The 22,204-nt window shown below is 42.4% G+C and overlaps 1 protein-coding gene across 1 annotated transcript in view; it reads right to left on the reverse strand.

Annotated features, from left to right (window-relative positions):
- Positions 1–22,204, reverse strand: part of Rsu1 (Ras suppressor protein 1) — a 190,619-nt gene that overhangs the window by 91,814 nt on the left and 76,601 nt on the right. The gene's annotated exons all lie outside the window — the stretch shown is intronic.

Raw genomic sequence — 22,204 nt, forward strand, 5'->3', positions numbered from 1 at the left:
ATTTACATAGTGATCATAGAGGCTAACGGGGAAACGGTTTACAAATTGCCTTTGAAAATTACTTCCTCATTTAATTTTCTAGCACTCCCCAGGGCCAGTTATTAACAGCACTTCATAGGTGAAGAAATGGAAATTTGGGTGAATGAACTAATAAGCCTCAATTTTAGAAAATGTCAGCCCAGGAACCTTGAACCAAGCCTTGTTTTCTTTCTGTGGACAAAGCCATTCAGCTGTGTGTCCATTTAGGTCAACAATGCTGTCAATAAGGCGTTGAAGCTAGTAAGCTCCCTCTCACCTGGGTATCACCGATTCATGATCAGACAGCTCCTTCTGCCCCAACTTTTGATATGTTGAAAAATGTAAAAGGAAATGGGATGGAACTTCCTCAAATATGCCAGACTATGGCAGCCAGGCAAGACTAAATACAGAACACTTCAACAGCAGTAAAGGATGTGGCTTGACCTGGAAAGCCCCATAGGCCTTTCCTGAAAGTTCTACTATGCAACTCCAATTTCAGTCTTGTGGTCTACAGCACAGGGCTGTTTGAACAGAGACACATAGCAATTACCCTTCTCAAAACACTTCAAAGTGACATGGTTGTCTTGTTCTGATGCATGAGTGGCTGAGTGGCATTCTGTCAGAATTGATGGTGGGGACAATGAAAGTATGTTCTGAGATACAAGTAGACCACAATACAAATACTTTCCTAGTTCATCTGAGCTCTGGGAATGAAAGAATAGACATTTTTTTTTTCCTTTTTATGGGTAGTATATGCATAGGTTTTGTGTGTGTGTGTGTGTGTGTGTGTGTGTGTGTGTGTGTGTGTGTGTGTGTGTTGTGCATGCATGTGTGCAGACTAAAGGCAAAAGTCTGGAGTCTTCCTTACTCTCCATCTTACTTTCTACAGAGCATCTCTCATTGAACTTGGCAACTACTGACTCAGCCAGACTGCCTGGCCAGCAAGGCAACAGGATCTTCCTGTCTCTCTCTCCCCAGTGTCAGGATCATAATGAGCATGATGATGCCCTGCCCAGCGTTTTACACGGGTATTAGGAATTTGAACTCAAAACCCCATGCTTTACAAGGTCTATACTTTGCTACTTTGCTGACTGAGCTATCTCTCCAGCTCCAGAAAGTTTTACTAGGAAAATGGATACAATTGTTTTTTCTTATAACAAGGATAGGTCCTTTGATTTTTTTCATTTTATAAAAAAGTTCTTATAAAAACTGGAAAAAACAGAAAGGAAAATATTAATAAAAAAGAAACCATGATTTTGAAGGATGAGGAATATATGGGAGGGGTTGGAAAGAGAAAAGTGAAGGTAGAAAAACATTGTAATTAAACTACAATCTCAAAAAATGAAAGAAATCATTACAATCTTAGAAATAACTTTTAAAGAAGACTAAATATTAGGGAGGTGATTCATCACATCTTTCTAAAGGAAGAGTTTATTGGCGTAAAGTACAAAGATAAGCAGATATATCGCTCTCCAAGACTATTGATATTATCATTTTCCTCTTCTTAATGATTAAACATCATTAGTCAGCTTTTACATCACTTGGGAAATTAATGAGCTCGATTCTCTTAAGTCATGAGTTGGGGTGTACCTGGAATAAGTGCAAGTTCATGGGTTGCAAATCCTCAGCTAAGCAGCTGCTCAGAGCCTAATCCAGTCGGCTAGGAATCACTCTCTGTGGTCTGCACCTCTTTGCAATTAGGGGGCCTTGCTGGGTTCCTAAGTGAGACAAATCTCTCAATTATATTTTTCTGTAACTCTCGTTTTGTCTTACGATCTAGTTTTTAAATTCCTATGTCATATCCCCCATATCATCTTCTCACTAATACTATTTCTTGAGAATTCCCTTTTCCTAAAAAAAAAAAAAAAAAAAAAATGAGCACGGTAAGAAAGCCTGTATTTCTTCTGTGTTGTAGTTTTATGAACAATAAATAGTCCACCCACTGTCTTAGGATTCATGGTCACCTATGGAAGGTCCCCTGTACTCTGCAATAGTCACTACTATAACAATTCACTAGTAAGTTGGGAACAGAGGTGATACAGGTGGACAAACTCCTACTTCACACCTATCTAAGATGTCATCTAAGCTTACATATTGTCATCCTCCTACACCTAAGCTCTCTCTACTAACTCAGCCTGGGGATGATGAAGAAACAAAAAAGATCACAAGAGGTGGTAGGAAAGAGGTGTAAATACCACACAGTGATAGGATTGGGAACTCTTTTCCCTTTCTGACACTAAGGCCTGATCCCCTACTGAGAACTCATGCTGATCTTCATTGCCTACAACTCTATCCTGCAGACCAAGCATCAGCATCCAGGACACTGTGTCATTCACACTTTATCATGAACTAGCTTTCTTTAGCAAATGGCTTCCTTTGCATGTGTGCTTTAGACAGGGACCATGGGAATATGAGATTTTCATCATTTTGCAAAGAGGAACAGAGAATTCGAAGAGCAAAGGATTTCTGGCCTTACAGAATTCCAGGGTCTTTAGTCAGTGAGAACAACATGGATCATGGCAAGGACTGGAAAAGATAGCATAGACCAGCATTGGTTATTCAAATTCTATTGACATAAGACAGTGAGAAAATAGGGCTCTCTTCTCTCTGGATTATATCATGAGCCCTCCTCTGCCAAGTCTCAAGGCTTGCCCCAGTAATCTGAAAACACAGGGACATGCTGGCATGTCCCTATGGTTCATATGTATAATATCGGCACTAGAGAAACTGAGGCAGGATGATTGAAGTCTAGCCTAGCCTGGGCTATATAGAGACTCTGTCTCAAAAAAAAGAAAAAAAAAAAAGGAAGTATGATACAAATGAATTTTCAAAGTGGAATGTGGAGGTTTGGTCTATTGCTATGTACTGTAATGCTAAATACTAGCCCCCAAATTCTTGCTGCTCCCAGGAGATCCTCATGTACACCAAGTGATGCTATATAACCTTGTCCCCCACGTTATCCCTGATTGGACAATAAACATGCCTACAGCCTGTAGCTGGGCAGAAGAGAGGTAGGCAGTGCTTCAGTTCTCAGGCTTGAGGTCTGGAGCAGAGACCACGAGGAGAGAAGAAAATGAAAAGAAGAGAAGATGCCACAGGGTAAGGGATTGTGAAAACTGGCTATGAGGGCTGGCCAGTAGGACTAAGAGCAGCCCAGGAATAAGGCAAGCCATCTCAGGGTTACTGGTGGAGAAGAAGTAGAGGGTCTGCCCAGCTCTAATGCTGTTAAAGCTTATTATAAATGCAAAGGTTTTGTGTCTTTTATCTGGAAATTGAATGATCAAAGGCAGGGTAGAAGCCCCCAATTAATATTAACGATAGTGGTATCCTTGAACTTAATACCCAGCTATACAACTCTGCAGAAGAGAAGAATCTACAGTGTACTGCCACCTGACTACACTGAAACTTGGGCACAGCCTCTGGTTAACTACTCAACAACTTCTTATAAACCCTGCAGGCTTTTAATGGTGAAGCTTTCTGAAAAGAAAGCACAAAAATCCTGTGCTCCCTCATCGCCACACTTGGAAGATATACCCAAGGGAATAATGCCAAGAAAGGTCAGCTGTGCCCTTCTGCCTGAAACCCACAGCCCCCTGGAGATCTGTCAGTCCCCAGTGATGTCTCTATTTAGTGCTGTCAGTGGTGACTGGGAAAGCACAGACGATTGCTAATGACTTCTGCTAACTGGAGCAAAGAGGAGATGCAGAATGTAAGCTAGACATGCTCCCTTTCAGGGAAAAGGAGTCATAACCTGATGTGTGAGAGTGAGAGGAAGCAGAAAGGACCACGGCTGATCAGCATTGTCATTTCCATCACGTCAATCCACTCTGCTCTTTGATCCTTGTGCAGGGAGGGGGAGGCGGCGGTCTGAGTTACTCTATGCCATCATACTGTGCTTATTTTAGTATCAAACAGTGTCACTGAAGCAAATACACAGGAACCTCACAGCCCCAAGATGAACTCAGGGGTGGGGGTGTGGGTCCTGAAAGAAAAGAATGGTTCAAGTTCTTTGAGGAGAAAAACAGAACACCAGCTAGCTTCCTGTTCAATGCCAGAACTGCCAAGACCACATGGACTATCCCAAACAAACCTTAAATGAGGAATCAACTCCCTGTGACCAGGATAGGAATTACACGAGATCCTAGAGGCGCAAAGACTCTCAGAATTATCACAGGAGCCTGGCAAGGTGGGGTGAGCATCTTTTGTTTTCCACCTCAGTGTCACTGGGAGTTAACACAAACCCTGCTTCCATGTAGCTTCTGTCCTCCGAGAAAGCATCTGTCTCTGGGTTCTCTTACCTCGCTCTGTACCAGGCCAGTGTGCAGCAGTTTCGGGGGAGGGTTAATATAATTAGGGTGGAGATGGACCACTACACGGTGAGGAAAGATGACACCCATCTCTTATTGGCCTAGCAACAAGTTTCCCTCGCCCTGGCAAAGCTTGTCTGTCAGCTGTCTGGGGTGTGTTCCCTTTTAAGTAATAACATGCAAGCAGCATCTCATCCTGCTGTCTGTCAGCCTGCAATCACCTTCGTACAGCACGCTTCGGTGCGTCCAGTGAGGAGCCCTCACCCAGCCCCTTTATTAGGAGGCTGAGTGGTGCTGTGGTTGTGTTCTAACAAGGATCAGGCAGCAGGATTAAGCACTGTGACAAAGAGGATCTAATAGGCTCAAAAGTGGTGCATCTACCGACATGCTGGCTGGCTCCCAGACAGACTCACTTTGCTCACTCCTCAGCTGGGAGGTGTGGGCCACTGGGGAAGCCAGGCGGCACCATGATTAGCGGTGACCCTCTGACCGATGCTGCCATGAAGATCATCTATCATTCAGAGGCGCATTCTGCAATTGCAAATTGGATTTTTCATTTTATTACCTGCAAAAAGGACCACATATGCTTCTTTCCCGGCCCCTAGTGCAGCCAAGCTGGCTGCGCGATGGTAATTGTGTAAACTCTAAATCATGCAATACAATCAATTTGCCTTGCTGCTTATAAACGTGATTGAATGCAATAGGCAACCAAGGCCCCATTAATAAGTACGCTCATTTTCACTTATGGAAATGGCTTGTTTGCCGTAATCACACTGTGAAAATTCTTCCTGAGGACTCAAGATCCTGTCACATACGGCCGGGAGCACCGTGTACCACATAGCAGGCGAGGGTGTGGGGAGGGGGTTGGAAAGAGCTGGGCAAATTTTTCATGTCATGAAAATGGCATTTCCTCCCTCCCCAATTTCACAATGATACCATAGAGAGCATTTAAATTAATGTACTTGGAAAGTCGGGTTCCCCCTCACTCATAAAAATCTAAGACCGTGGTCTAACAAGGCTAACCTGAAAAAGCATGGCTGACTAGGTAGGTTCTCCATCATTATGTTCCCACATCTGCCCCAGCCCAGGCAACTGTGCTCATGAAAGAACCCCTCAAGGTATCCCTGCCGCTGGAAGGTGGCCCCGCTCTGTACTGAATTCCCACAAGGAAACTAATGACAAACAATGACAACACACACACACACACACACACACACACACAAAAGCTGCATTGACACCTGCTCCAGATAGAGAGTGTACATATAAATCTCTATAATTTTTATTACTGTGTGTAACCCTGCTAATTACAGAAATGTGTGATCATCTCTGACTGACTATGAAAAGTTCCTCCGTTTTCACCTCCCTCTTAACTGAATAAAAATTGATGAAGCTTATGAAATGATGCTTATGTGGAGTCAGTAACAGTAAATATTTGCAAGAATAAACTCAGGGACTGGAACTACCAGGTGAGAAGATAGCAGCAATACTGTTAATCGTGGCTTAGTAATTAAAATAGATATCGGTATGGACTTGGCCTGGAAACAGACCCACTTATAAATTTTTTTAAAAAGTATCCAGTATATTTATGATCTTTTCACAAAAGGCAGAAGAAAAATAACCTCATAGTGTGTACTTAATTGAATTTTATGTGTAAAATAGAAAGAAGAAAGGGATATTCAAAAGATATGTTAACTCTGGTGTCCTCAAACAGGAGAAATTAAGATGAGATACAGATGCAAACCATTGAAAGAAAGGATAAAATATTTTCCCTTTAAAGAACTTAGTGTTATAGTAAGTGTGGTTAATTTTCAGAATTTGTAAAAGATTAAAGATGAAGAGATGAAAGGACATTGAAAGACAGTTTGTCCAAACAAATTCAGAATATGTAGTGCATGGTCACCGTTACAAAGGAGAGCCTCGGATTGTATTTAAGGCTTCTTCCCATCACTGTGCCCTCACAACTTATGTTACACATGATGGTCTATCAGACCCTGAACGAATTGCGGATCTGGGTCTGAGGTTGCCTCTCTTTCTGTGCATCATCAGTGCAATCAAAGCAAGGCAGGATGTCTCCTGACAGCTCTCCAATTTATTCTGCCGGGAATGCAAGGCCACACCATCATTCTGCCAATTGTCTCTTTAGCCTTTTTAGGGTGGGGGCAACCTGTTTTGAAAATAGGCATTCTGTTCATTTAGGCATGCAATGCATAGATGCTTTATCATGCATGCTAAAATAAACAGTTACTCTTCCCAGGGAGTCCAGGGAAAGAGCATAATTCAAATTGAAAAAGATTACAAAACAAAAACAAGACCCCCCCCCTGCCAAATAGATGCAACAAAAGCAGCCCCTGATTTATGTGCCTGCTGGCACAAACAGGTCCAGAAGCCTTTTCCCAATAAAGAACAATCACATTTTACATCGTTTCCATCCCATGTGTTTCTTGGCCATTTTATATATTCGTGGCCCACAGTAACATGGGACAAGAGGAGCTAGCTCTCACTCACTTGTAGATGTGATTACCTAGCAACAGAGCAGAGAGCACCCCCAGTGCGCACACACACAGTGGCTTTATTTTGCAAGTGGATATGGCCGTTAATAAATAATTCATGTTCTAAACCTGGCATTTGTTTAGGATCTCCCTGTCTTTCTTCTAAACATGGGAGGAGGCAGTGCCATCTCTGCTTGCCAGATTTCTCTTGTGTTATTCACATAATGTCAGATCGTATAGAATAAAGCTCACTGATCCTGCATTCTGTTTACCACACACCATTCACTGACTCTGAGACTAGACTGGGCAAATCCTGGGCTCTGGGCAGCTTCAGTCTCCCCATCTGCCAAGGGAGAATAATCATCGGTGGATGGCATTGTGGATTCACGCCAAGGACTGTGCATGAGTGGGTGCTGTAGAATAGAAAGCATCACAGGATTATAAAAAATTGATTTTGTTATAATTTTAAGTTAAATCTACAATGTGCATTTGGAGGACACGTACTTAAAGCAGGTATGACATATAAGCCCTGCAAGAGTCTCAAAAGTCTATGATCAGGAATAGGGATAAGGGGGTTGCATGCCTGTAATCTCACTACCTAGGGGGCAGAGACAAGTCCTCGGGCTATTATAAAGTGAGTTCCAGGGCCATCTGGGCTAGAGAAAAAGATCCTCCCTCAAAATAAAGGAAGGCTAAAATGCAGGTTAGAAACAATGACTGTATTCTGTTTCCTTGAAAACTGAGTTTGCTGGTCAAAAGTAACCTGTATCGTCTCCATGAGCATGGGCTACGGACGGCCTGACTTATTCACCATGACCCTACTTCCAACTAAATTCCCTTGTTTATGGAGCTACTGAGAAGGCTTCCTTCCATCCTCTTGAAAAACCAGAAATGCTAATACTGAGGAAGTCTCAGGTGATATGGAAACTGGGGTGGGGGTGGAGGTTATTTATTTAAGCAAGTTAAACTAATAACAAAAAAATTCCAATTTGAATAATAAGTGCCTGTATCACTACTCTAAATAGAGTTGATACAGCTGTCAACAGTCCATTTCACTTGATCCATTTAACTTAAATACATTGGACTTTTTCCTTAATGATGGAAATGTTTCCAGCTAGTTTAACACCAAGTTAGCACACTGCCTCAGATACCTTCGTTCCCTTACCAGCACAGCATGCATGACGGCATCCCTTAACGGCTTTGTGACATAGGTAACAGAAGGTATTTGTTTTTCAGTTCTCAGAATGTCCTCTGCCCTTTACTTCTTAGTAGCTACAACGGTATTACCAGACAGAAGCAAGCCACAAGAGGAAGGATGCCTTGGGCTGTGGCAATGAAGGCCTGCTAGCATATGTCCATTCTCAGCATGGCAGGAAAAGAAGCAGACAGCAAGAGAGGAACTGGCCAGAGACCCACCTTCAGTGACCTCACTACCTCCAGCTTGGCTTTGCATTACCAGCTTTCCAGACTTTTACAAAATAGCGCCACTGTTGGTGATAAACCATTCAAAGCACCAGCCCATGGGGCACATTTAGAATTTCAACCCATATATATTCTATCAGATGATGTATATCCAAAAAACTATAATTCCTTGAGGTTACCGGAGTTCTAGAAATGAACATTTTCTCTACTTTGCTGCTCAAAACACCAACCTGTTTCTGCTCTCTGAAAGGCTATGGTATGGATATATGCAAAACTATTCTGAGAGATTTAGTATCATAAATATTCAATTTAAATATTGCTTGTGTTGTTCTTCCTGAACAACTAGACACAGCTTAATATCTAATTCTTGGCTAATAAACTATTAACTATTTATAGATGGCATAATGTATAGTCACAGGATTTAAAATGTTTCCCAATAAAATTTAATGACATGGGTTAATGGTAATGACACAATATTGGAGGCTGAAAATATAGACTGTAAAACAATGGTCATGACACAATATTGAAGGCTGAAAATATAGGCTGTAGAACTTAGAAAACAATCTTAATTTCTATAAGACTATGTACATATAGTAATAAGAAAGAATAAAACATACTTAAAACATATGCATATGGGGCTGGAGAGATGGCTCAGTGGTTAAGAATATTGAATGCTCTTTTAGAGGTCCTGAGTTCAATTCCAAGCAATCACATGGTGGCTTACAGCCATCTGTAATAAGATTCAATGCCCTCTTCTGGTGTGTCTGAATACAGCTACAGTGTACTCATATAAACAAAATTTTATATATATATATATATATATATATATATATATATATATATATATATATATATATATATATATATATATATATATATATATATATATGCCTACAAATTGAGAAAAATAGAATTAAATACAATTAGCATTTAATTGGTTTTTGTTTTTGTTTTTTTGTTCTGCTTGTGGACGTTGTACATCGTGGTGCGCACTAGGCTCCGCACCACGATGTACAACGTCCACAAGGTCACTTATATATACTATCATATCATCTGCAAATAGTGATATTTTGAATTCTTCCTTTCCAATTTGTATCCCCTTGATCTCCTTTTGTTGTCTAATTGCTCTGGCTTGGACTTCAAGTATTTCTTTAAGGGAGTTATTTATTTCCTTCTTAAAGTCCTCCATCATTATCATGAGAAGTGACTTCAGATCCATATCTTGCTTTTCAGGTGCGATGTGTATCCAGGACTTGCTATGATGGGAGAATTTGGTTCTGATGATGCCAAGTAATCTTGGTTTCTGTTGCTTCTGTTCTTATGCTTGCCTCCTGCCATCTGATTAACTCAAGTGCTTGCTGCCCTCAATATATCTGATTGGAGCCTGTCCTTCCTATAATCCCAGTTGCTTCAGGACTCCTCAAAGTCCAGCTATCTCTGTGATCCTGTGATTCCAGGATCCTGTGAACCTGATATTCTGGGTGTGTCAGAGTTCTTGGTAGTCAAGCTTCCTCTGAGACCCTGAGATCCTGGTGTGACCAAGCTCCTGGTATCCTGGTATCCTGAAATCCTAAGATCCTGGGTATGTCACAGCTCCTGGAAGTGATGTCACTTCTGGGGACCATGGGGCTGTCTGGTGTGTTCAAAACCAAGGTATACCAGCACCAATCAGAAGGAACCCAAGCCACTGGTCAGGCAGGGCTCCTGTGTCCTTGCTCCTGCTGTCACAGGCCTGACACAATTGTTTTGTAATAGATGTTGTGTTGTATTCACCAGTGATCCTAAGGTCCTAGACGTGCTAAGGTGCCTGCAGTGTGGAGAGTCCTCTGGGGACCTTGGGACAGTCTGCTGAGTTCGGGCCCAAGGTGGCCCACAGCTGGTGCCAACCGTAATTGGTTCTTTTTAAATGATGGGATCATGAACACTATACATTTCTGATTTGTAGGCATACAAACACTGAGATTTGAGGATATGTCAGTGATGAGTATTTTCTCACATCCTTGGTGCTGCCTTTTCACTGCCCTGTCTCTCTGTACTTTTTCCCCTTTCCTCAGCATCCTCCACAGGCCACTCTGGAATGCCTTAGTTCATGGGATTCTCCTTTTTCAGTCACTCAGTCCTGCTGCTCCTGATGCTATAGTCTGTCTTTTGGCAATACATTTATTTCCATGGAGTTCAGTTTGTCTATTTCCTCTTTTGGTCTTTGAAAAACATATCCAAAATAAATCATCAAAGTTAATGTCATGAAGCTTTTGCCTTGTGTTTTCACTGTAAAGATTAATTGTTACTTGTAGGTGTCCTGGCTAGTTTTATGTCAGCTTAACACAAGCTAAAATCATCAGAGAGAACTGAACCAAAATTAAGAAAATGCCTTCATAAGATGGGGCTGTATAGGGTCATGAGTGCAGGAGAGCTAGCCCTACCTCTTACCAGCAGTGGCACTTGGAAGAACAGGCCTACACTTTGCCTAGAGCAGAGCTAATCCTGGTGGTGGGGACACAGATGAGCTGCCCCTGAGATCAAGAATGCAGGAGAACTAGACTGCCACTCATCTGCCATGAGGTGGCATGGGTACAGGGCTAACATCCTCCCTCCTCACCCCTTACCACCTGCTGCAGTCAGGAGAGCAGACCCCCGGGTCGTGAGAATAGGAGAGCTGGTCCTATCCATTGATGGTTGCAGCACTTGGGAGAGTAGGCCTTGTACCTTGTTTGCACAGCATAGTAGAACTAGGCCCTAGTCGTGGTAATGGTGTGAGCATGCCCCAAAGTTGTGAGAGAGGGAGACCTGGGCCCACCACTCTTCTGCTGTGAAGTGGCTTGAGCAGGGGGACATGCCCTTTGCCCTCCTGCTCCTCAACACCTGAGGCAGTGGGGAGAGGTGACCCTGAGGCCATGAGAGTGGGTGAACTGGCACTACCCATCTCCTGCTATAGCACTTGGGAGAGCTAACCTTGTACTTTACCTGGGCAGTGCAGTAGAGCTGGCTCTCAAGGCATTGGTGTGGGTGAGCTAGCACCAAGAGCAAGAGAAGAGACTGGCATGGTGCCACTGGCAACACTGGGTGGCCTAGCCTGAGCAGTGATGAAGACCTCACCCTGCTGATGCTGATAAAGGACAGACGGTACCCTGACCAGCTCAGCTGCCATTCAGGCCTATATCCAGAGCTAAGAGTTATCCTGCCTTCAAATCTGTATGATATGGGATTGGTGAGGATGAAAGGGTAGGTCCTGCTGATTCAAAGTTTCAGCATCTGCATGACAGGGTAACAACTGGATAATTGGGAGGAGATCCAGTGAGGATATAGTATATAATGTGTCACAGAAGCCAGAGAGAGATATTGAACCAGAGCAATGAGCAATAACTCATTGGAATGAACATTTGCAAGTGAAGATGTGTGGACAAAGGGGCATTGCCTTAGTTAGGGTTTTACTGCTGTGAGCAGACACCATGACCAAGGCAAGTCTTATAAAGAACAACATTTAACTGGGGTTAGCTTACAGGTTCAAAGGTTCAGTCCATTATCATCAAGATAGGAGCATGGCAGCATCTAGGTAGGCATGGTGCAGGCAGAGCTAAGAGTTCTACATCTTCATCTGAAGGCTGCTAGTGGAAGACTGGCTTCCAGGCAGCTAGGATGAGGGTCTTAAAGCCCACGCCCACAGTGTTACACCTACTCCAACAGGGCCACACTTTCTAATAGTGACACTCCCTGGACAGATGCAAACCATCACAAATATACTGTGGGACACACTGTGACATATTACAGCTTTCACAATGAGATCTTTTTCTATGCTTTGTGTATGTGTGTGTGTGTGTGTGTGTGTGTGTGTGCGCGCACGTGTGCATGTGCATGCGTGTGATTTTGAGGGGAGGCTGCAAAAGCGAAGGGCAGATGTGAGGTAAAGGGTAGATGAATGAGACTTGGTATATGATGTGAAACATCATAAACCAAGGATAAAAAGTTTTGTTTGTTTGTTTGTTTAAAATTGGACTGCATATAAGCCTATAAGGCATTTTCTCAATTAGTGACTGGTGAGGGAGGGCCCAGCTCACTCTGGGTAGTACCATCCCTAGGCTGGTGGTCCTGATTCTATATCAGAGCAAGCCATGTTGAGCAAGCCAGTAAACAGCACTCCCTCAAGGCCTCTGCATCAGCTCCTGCCTCCATATCCCTGTCCTGCTTGTGTTCCTGTCCTGACTTTATTTTAATGATGAATCCTGATGTGGAAGTATAAACTGAATAAACCCTTTCCTTCTGAAGTTGCTTTGGTCATGTTTTATTGCAGCAATAAAAACCCTAACTAAGACACGGGTCTTCCATTTCGATCTTTGATCCATTCTGATGTTTGCATGTATTGTTGAGTAAGAGTTCAACTTCCTTGTTTTTCGCACATACCATACAATCTCCACAGCCTCATCTTTTGAAAGAGCTGTCTGTCCTCCATTAGATGGTCTTGATATTCTCATTTTAAAAAAATCTTTGAGGCAACATTTTTCCCCCTGGCGCTATGTCGCCAGTGAGATGAAATTTTAATGCTTTTTTTGACTAATATTCCAAGTTAAAGATGAGTAAAGAGGTTGAATCCTATTCAGAGCATCCAGTGATGGTGAGGGAGAACAGAGACTAGTATACTGTGTGTGCGAAGCCCCATGATTATAGCTACCACAGAAACTTTATGGCACTTCCTTAAAAAAGATCTGTATATATAATATAGCCAGGTACACACTTAAGGGAAATGAAGCCACGGCACAAAAGAGATGCCTGCACACCCATCCTTGCTGTGGCATTGGTCTCAATATACAAAGCTACAAAATCAGTCTGACTGCTGAATTGATAAAACTACATATATTACAAATGTATGATATTCATAGAGAATAATACTAAGCCATAAAAAATGAAGTCCTGTCATTTGCTGGAAAATGAATGGGACTGTAGGTTACTTCAGTAAAGGAAATAAATGAGACACAGAAAAGCAAGTATTGTATATTCTGTCTCGTGTGCGTGTGTGTGTGTGTGTGTGTGTGTGTGTGTGTGTGTGTGTGTTCCACATGTGTGCTGGGGTGGGGTAACAAATAAAAATAGAAAGATTCTCAGAGGAGAAGGTACTTGGCAGGAAGAGAGGGAACAGGGAAGGCAAGCAAGGGTCACAGGAGAGTGGTGGTGGTCCAAGCATGACCTACACATATATGGGAATGCCACAGTAAAATCATTTACTTGAATAATTAATGAATTAATAATATGGCTAAAACCCATTGGACCATGTACATGAACATTTATATGAGGGTTCTTTACCCCATTGTCCTGTATCTTGACTTATGTTAGCACGCCCTATTTTACTGGATTTTTGCAGTGGGGCTAGAACCCAGGGCCTTGCTCATACTAGCTAAGAGCTGAGCCCCTAAGCCCTGGCCACAGTCCTCACTCTGTTTTAATTACTATAAGTCATCTAGATTTATTCTTTTTCAACAGTGTTGTGACCATTTAGGGCCCACTGGCATTTCATGTGAATTTCAGGGTTTTATTTCTATGAAAGGTATTGCTGAGAATGGACAAGGATTACATTAAATCCATGAACCGCTTCCAGGAGCATGATACACATTTATTAGCAGGGCAGAATATTGAATATTTTTATCAGACCAAGTTCATATATGGACACATGATCACGTATTCAACAGCCACAACACACAATGATGATTTTTATGTATGCTATAAAACAATCGCTGTATATGTGTATAAAACAATAATGTTTCTGTTTTTAAATGACTCATATCTTACGTAATTGTAGATTAAATAGGATATTACCTTTAAAATAATACAATTTCATTAGGGGACTCTCACTTCAGAAAAACAGCATACAGAGATGTTGGACTTAGAAATATCTCAGGCAATTTTCCATTAGCAAGGAAAGAGAAGGAGACATAGGCTTGAACCTAAGAGGGGCAAGGTGGAGAAGTCTTCCAGGGCAGATGTGGATGGTAAATACAGGACTGCGTGTTTCAGAGCTCTTGGATGCTGGGGTATTCTACCTTAATCCATCTATTTCTCCTGTGGAAACCTCTATACTATCACAGAGAAATGGTGTCACTCATGCTCGGGAGTGATTGTAAGCCTCTGAGAGACCCTAAAAGTCTGTGTGTCGGTTTTGAATGTTCCTTTCCTGTGGATCTACTTCCTCAGGGGTCAGACCTAACGAACAGAACCCAGAAGACTTCCAGGTATCTAAGGCCAGACTCAGCTTTGATCTGCAGCCTTCTGCACAGACCTGTGCTAACCACATTACTTCAAGGCCATAATCCAGAACTGCATACAAGAGCAGAATCTTTAAAAGGGGTATGGAGGGCATGGGGGTATCAAATTTAATTTCCAAAACATGTAAAAGGGGGAAATAATTTACTCGATAGCATCAGAGAGATAAAATGGCAAACAAATATAGACTAAGGCAATAGGCTTGGATATGATCCCTTAATCTGAACTATAATCATCTCAATAATGTTCCCAATGGCAAAAACTTATTTTCTCCCTGTCTGACCTCATAACCACTTTCTTAGGAAAAAGTCTGGCTATGCGTCAGCCAATAGGATGAAGGTTGAACTTAGGGTGTCACTGCAATGCAGCTCAGGCGCTTTCTCACAAGGAAGCAAGAATGAAATTAACTTTATTTTTTTATTTATATATAAATACCCTTGAATCCAATTTTATTAAAGGTTAAGTCAGGGATCAACCAACTACACAGAACCTAAACTTAAGTTATATGTAAAAAAGGCTTGTTTTGGCTTTGTTTCATGCTCAGGAGCTTATATTTTTATTACCTTGGTGCCATGTGTTATATTCTCTGCAGAGGCTGTGGATGATAAGGGTGTGGACAGGATGTCACATAAAATACGTACTAGGATAATTAACAATGCTAAATGACACAATCACTGAGTCTACAGGTATGACTGACAATTTTAACTTAATTTTCAATGAATTCCAAATTTTCACACGCCAACAAAAATTATAAATGTTTTTAGGCTATGTATTAACAAGCCATTTTAATGAGTGTCAATTAAATCAATTTTCACTGATTATTAGCATTAAAAATATTTTTAAAAAGGCAGCAACGGTGTGTTGTTATATGCCACATGTGAACAAACACATAGGTACACAATTTGACCCTACTAACCATAATGAAAGCAAAAACTATACACTACAGCAGAGTGAACCGTAAGGGGATGGGGAAAATGGAACTATAGCTTTTACTTGTGGAGACAACAGTATTCTTTTGTTTCCAGAGTGACAAAAGGCAATGAGTATCTACAACCTAATAATTATGGTTTGGATATGAAACTCTGCAGATGGGCTTATGGGATGAACACCTGGTCTCCAGCAGCAGAAGGCTTGGATACTTTAGAAGGTGGGGCTGAGATAAGGAAGCAGTCACTGGAATGGGGAGATGTGCTTTGAGGGTTGTAACTTTGTCCCTAATCTCCCACGCCTATTATAGACTCTACCCTCTCTGCTCTGCCCACCATGATGTTCTGTCCAATCAGATGGGACCAGAAGGTAGGTATGTGTAGGGAATTGCAGGCTGGTCTCCAGTTGAGTTGAGGTCTGAACCCTGGTAGTCATAATTCACCTACATGACACAGTAGGCATTTCCTCATGCTCCTGGAACTCTGGCTCCTGCCTAAGTTACCGCCTCCCACAGCTCCCCCACAAGAGAAGCATGGCTAGAAGTCATGTAGGCAATGGCCCAAGCTTCTGACCTTCAGGCTAAACTCCTCCCCAGTTACTTAGCAACAGTGAAGACCATAAAAAGGGCTGTTCAGCCCCACCTTGCTCTCTTACCTCTTACTTGTCTCTCTCTTACCCCTCGCTCTCACTCCTTTGTTCTCTTACCTCTCACTTCTCTCACTCCTCTGTCCTCTTTCCTTTCTGTCTTCTCCTCTCCTCTCGCCTCTCCTCTTCTCCTCTCTCTCTCTCCCTCCCTCCCTCCCTCCCTCCCTTCTCTCTTTCTCCCTGTCTTTCTAAATTAAAGCTCTAATAGAGAGTCTCTGCTCATCAAGATCCATTGCACGCACTCTCACCAGTGTTGGGAACCTCTCTTCCCTCATCCCTCTCTCCTATAACCCTGGTGGCTTTAACAAGGTAGCTCCGGGGTTCCCAGGTAGGGCTGCCCCTTTGCCAACCCCTGAAGAGTGGGTCGGAGGAATGCCCACCTGGAGCTGAGTGGAAAGTGTATGGCAGCTCTCCCATGCCTGACAGACCAGAGAATAGGTAAAACTCTGGCGGGATGTGGGCTTCTCCTTCAGTGTGTGTGTGTGTGTGTGTGTGTGTGTGTGTGTGTGTGTGTGTGTGTGTGTTGGGGACAGGAAAATAAACCCTCAGCAACTTTGAGTCAAAGTAAGAAGTTCTTCCTATAAGTGACTCTCACAGGTATTTTGGTTACAATATAAAAGTTACTAATACACTCACAGAAATGGACATTGTCATATTCTTTACTGTTGATCCAAATTCAGGCAGAGGTCAGGTAAATCCACTAATACAGTCTAAACTTTCTAACAGTGCAGCATAAGAAATATGAATGCAGAGCAAGTATACGACTCAGAGGGAAAGTGTCTACCACACCTCTTACGAATTTACTTTGATAATTTATGAATCCTAACATAAAAAGCATTGTTATAAATAGCTCAGGGAAAATGGAGTTCTACCACACTTTTGGATGTGGGTGAGGATGATTTCACCATTACATCAGGAATCTTGTTTCCAAGTATTTTTGGAACGCCAACTGCTTCAGGTTAAAAATATGAAATACTGTCACAGTAACAACAAAAAAAGAAAGTACTATCATACTCTACTCAAGAAGAAAACAATCAACAATTACAAAACCATTTTCAACGCGTGAAGGTGTCTTGGAAGCTCAGTTTATGTATAGGAAAAAAAAAAAAAACCCTAAGCTTGAATGAGTCAAACTCTGGCTTGGTTCCAAGTATCAGCACTTCTAATCCACTTTTCTGGTTGCAACTGGTTTCTAAAGCCTTGCCACCCCCCAAATATCAGCTGGTTACTAGGACTTTCCAATCACTCTGACATCCCTGACCATCACCAATCTTATTACTGGCTTTAGAAAAAAAGAATGTTTATCCCTGCATTATCTCCCTACATCACCAGCTCCTGCTATTGACCCTGTCTTCTCTTAGCTTAGTTTCATATCCTCACCCCCCACCTCTGTGTGTGTGTAGGTTGTGGGTGGGTGGTCACAGTTGCTATGTTTATGACTGTAATGGACATGTCATTTCTAGAAGACAGTACTATATATGGTACTCTTCCCATCTCTGGCTCTTACATCCTCCCCACCCCCTCTTCAGAAATGTTCCCTGGCCTCCAAGTGGATGATTAAAGATGCCCCATTTAGAGCTGAGCGCCCATCAGTTCCTTACCTCAGCACCTTGACAGGATATGGATCTTTGCTTTGTCCAAAATAATGGCTTCAAGCAGTGAACCAATTATTCTAAGAGAACATGGAACATGTCATTTTATATATTATTCATATTTAGTTAATATTGAGCATATAGAAAGCTTAAAGAAACTTTTTTTTTGTTTAGTTTGATGCTACAAATTGTGAAGGAAGAACATTCAAGGGCCAAGTCTCCTAGTTGACATCATTAGAACAGCCAATGGAGAAGCCTGGGGTTCACAAAGCTATATTCCACTAAATTGTCAGAGTTGTGGCTTAAATTTTAAACAACTGTTCCTTAAAGCACAGTGCCATTCATAACTATTACAGAGAAAATCCAACGAATCACCTTCCAAGTAATTTTCCATCAGATAGCCTGGTGCTTGAGTGGACTGCCCAAGGTCACATCAGTCTTTCTTGCTCTTGAACCCTATTTCCTCAATGTTCTGATCAAGCTTAATGCCTTCATTGTTGTCTCTTCAGATGGTACGCTGCACTTCCTCACAGAAGGCCTGGCACTTCACTTTCCTAACACTCATTACACTTCACAACACATTTGATGACTATCTTCCTGTCCTGATGGTTTTTATGACAACTTAACACAAGCTAGAGTCCTCCGAAAGGAGAGAACCTCGGCTGGGACAATCCCTCCATAAGATCTGGTACTAATCATTAATTTTTTTTTTTTTTTTTTTTTTTTTTTTATTTTTTTTTTTTTTTTTTTTTTTTTTTTTTTTAGTGGTAGTAATCACTAATCACTAATTAGTGATTCTTGGGAGAAGGCCTAGCCAATGTGGGTGGGGCCATCCCTGGGCTGGTGGTCCTGGGTTCTTTAACAAAGCAGGCTGAGCAAGCCATGGGGAGCAACCCAGTAAACAGCACTGCTCCATGGCCTCTGCATCAGGTCCTGCCTCTGGGTTTCTGTCCTGTTTGATTTCCTATCCTAGCTTTCTTAAATGATGGACTACAGTGTGGAAGTATAAGCCTAATATACCTTGTCCTCCCCAAATTGCTTTTTGGTTATGGTGTTTCATTGCAGTAACAGAAACTCTAACTAAGATACTCACTCTCTGTCTGTTTCTACAGCTCCATCATAAGTTTCCAGGGCACAGAGGATACAAAGATCTTATTTAAGACAATGCCTGGCACCATTTCAAGCATCTCTCCCTACAAACTCTAAGGCTTGTTTAGAAAGATCTGTGTGTGTGCCCCTAGGATGTGACCACACCCAAATGGGTCCTCTACAGTGTCTTTCACTGAGCAGGCAGAAAGCACAAAGATGCTTTAATTAACTATAACTCAAGACTGAGGAAGCATTAAAGAGCCAGAGTCCGACCCAGACACTTTCTACTTATGAGCTTAGAGCTCAAAAGAAGCTGCACTTCGAGAAGGGGCTTTACAGTTAAGAAAACAAGGCTCTTATATTTTTGGTTGTGAGCCTAGCCTTTAACGGCTGAGCCATCTCTCCAGCCCACTCACATAATATGCACTCACTGATAAGTGGATATTAGCCCAGAAACCTAGAATATTCTAGATACAATTTGTAAAACACATGAAACTCAAGAAGAACAAAGACCAAAATGTGGACATTTCACCCCTTCTTAGTATTGGGAACTAAACACCCATGGAAGGAGTTACAGAGACAAAGTTTGGAGCTGAGACGAAAGGATGGACCATCCAAAACCTGTCCCACCCAGGGGTCCATCCCATAACCAGCCACCAAAATGCAGACAGTATTGCATACGCCAGCAAGATTGTGCTGAAAGGACCTTGATATAGCTGTCTCTTGTGAGGCTATGCCACTGCCTGGCAAACACAGAAGTGGATGCTCACAGTCAGGTATCGGATAGAACACAGGGCCCCCAATGGAGGAGCTAGAGAAAGTACCCAAGGTGCTGAAGGGGTCTGCAACCCTATAGGTGGAACAACAATATGAACTAACCAGTACCCCCAGAGCTCGTGTCTCTAGCTGCATATGTAGCAGAAGATGGTCTAGTCAGCCATCATTGGGAAGAGAGGCCCCTTGGTCTTGTAAACTTTATATGCCCCAGTACAGGGGAACACCAGGGCCAAGAAGTGGGAGTGGGTGGGTAGGGGAACAGGGGAGAGGGTATAGGGGACTTTGGGGATAGCATTTGAAATGTAAATGAAGTAAATACCTAATAAAAATTGAGAAAAAAAAAGCTAAAGAAAGGGTTCCTCAAGCTGGAAAGTCACAGGAGCCACAAGGGGGTAGAGCTGGAATTCAAACCAATTCCTGATTCAGGGACTGGGCAGGGTCAATGTTAGAAAGACCCTGCTGGTTTTTCTGCAACACCTTCTCTTCACTCTATTCCTGCCTATCAATCCCACACACCATAAGAGTATCAATGGTCAATAACCTTTGATATGCTGTCTGGTCAGGGCAGATGGTTGAGTAGGATTGAAAAAGGCAAAGCCATGATTGTAACATAAAACATATGCTCTCCTGTGAGGCATTCTGGGTAGTCACTGAACAGAATATTCCAGACCCACACCCCCCCCCCATACACACTGATATGGAAAAAGCAAATATCAAATAGAAATAATATGCAGTTACCCATCACTCTAGAGAATGTATTATACAGATGATCTGTGAATACTTCAAAAGACAATACAATGTCAAAAATGTGGTCAGGAAATGCCCAACAACTCATTTCATAGTTGGTTCTGGCTAAGTAGAAAGCTCTCTGTTCTAGTTCTTGCTAAACATGTCCATATGCATTTGAGGTTTTCTCATATTAAGTCAACCCATCAGGAATATACACCTAATAACTGCAGGCCCTCCTGTACATGAGCACAGGTAGCAGGTATGTCCTTGTCAACATAGACCTTCCTCTGGTGACTGCACAAGTTTTATTGTTTGTTTGGTGTGTGTGTGTGTGTGTGTGTGTGTGTGTGTGTGTGTGTGTGAACATAACCCATAAACACAACAAAGTCTCACTTTGTCTTGTAACCCAGGCTGGCCTGGAACTTACTATGTTGCCAAGACTGGCCCCCAGCTCATGATCTTCCTGCTCTGTTTTGTTATTATTGTTGTTGTTGTTGTTGTTGTTGTTGTTGTTATCTCATAAGCCCCTGCACTTATTAGTCTGCTCGGGATACAGTAACAAAGAACCACATTCTCCAAGCCTTAGTGTTAGTAAGCTTTCCAGTACCGTGACCAAAACTACCTGATGGAAATAACAGGGAGGGAGGCTTTCTTATGGCTGATGGCTTCTGTCTTGGCTCAACAGACTTGAGCAAAACATCCAGGCGGCAGATTCGAGAGGCAAAGGGAAGCTTATCAGGTCATGGCTGACTAGGAAGGTGAGAGCAAGACAGGAAGTGGCCAGGGACAAGATACCCGCCCCCCAAGAACCCACCTTAGGGTCCAACTCACTCCAGCTAGGTTTAACCTCCCTAAGTTTTAGACCCTTCTCAATAGCTCCACCATCTGGGTACCGATAATCCAAACATAGGAGAACATCATAAATTCAAAACCATCACAACTTGGGGGGAAAAAAAAGGTCTTTTCAGAGCTAGAGACTTAAAGTCCAAATTCAAGGTTAGTTTTACCCATTTCTCCTTGGCTTGTGCCTTGCTGCCTCCAGCACCTGGACCAGCTGGTGTTTCCTCCCTCTATCCAAGCTGATTCCTGCTATCGCCTTTCTATAAAGACACCAGTTCCTCAGGGTAAAGGCCTACCCCTAAAGACTAGTTAAGTTTATTGAATTCTTCTTTAACTCTGTTCCCCAATATAGTCACATTCAGAGGTTCAAGGGATGACAACTTAGACATATGAAGGAAAGTCACAATCAGCCCAGAAGAGTGTGTCCAATTGCTCTGCTGCAGGAGTAGAAAGACTGTTCTAAATATCACCTTTAATTTAATCAAGATACTTAACCATTCACAAACACTGATTTAGCACCCTTAAAAACAAAACAGTAAGATAAAGAAACCATGCCTAAGGGACTAATGGTATAGTAATGTAACCCATGGGTTTGAACAGTTAATAGGTGGGACCAGCTAGAGGAGGGGTGTTTATAGAAATCTAAGTGAACAAGGTGGATATTCCAGGAAAAGGGAGAAGTCTCCAGAGACCCAAACCAAGGACTCTAAGGAAAATAGTTGAGCATGGGAGGAAGGCTTAGAGAGGCAGGTGGGGGTAGATCATTAGGAGCTTCATGAGCCTTGTAAAGAAGCTCTGCTTTTTCTGCACATGCTAAGAAACAAAGGAAGGACTCCTTCTACAGTGCCAAGGAGTCCAAGCTCGCCTTCCCAAGAAGCACTGTAGTCACTCTATAGAGAGGAAGAGCAACACAAGGCTTATGTGGATGTGGCCATGAACCCTTACAGGGAATTTGTGATTTGTTAGGTATGATGGCAAATGGAAAGATCAATAGTTTTTTATGACCTAGACCACATCCAAGGTACATACTTTAATGTTAGTGGGTTCACACACTTGCACGTCAACCTGCTTTTCTAAGTAGCTGAGAAATGAGAAGAAGACACTCACTGTGCCAAGAGAA

This window comes from Mus pahari, chromosome 3, assembly GCF_900095145.1.
Source record: "Mus pahari chromosome 3, PAHARI_EIJ_v1.1, whole genome shotgun sequence".
Lineage (NCBI taxonomy): Eukaryota > Metazoa > Chordata > Mammalia > Rodentia > Muridae > Mus > Mus pahari.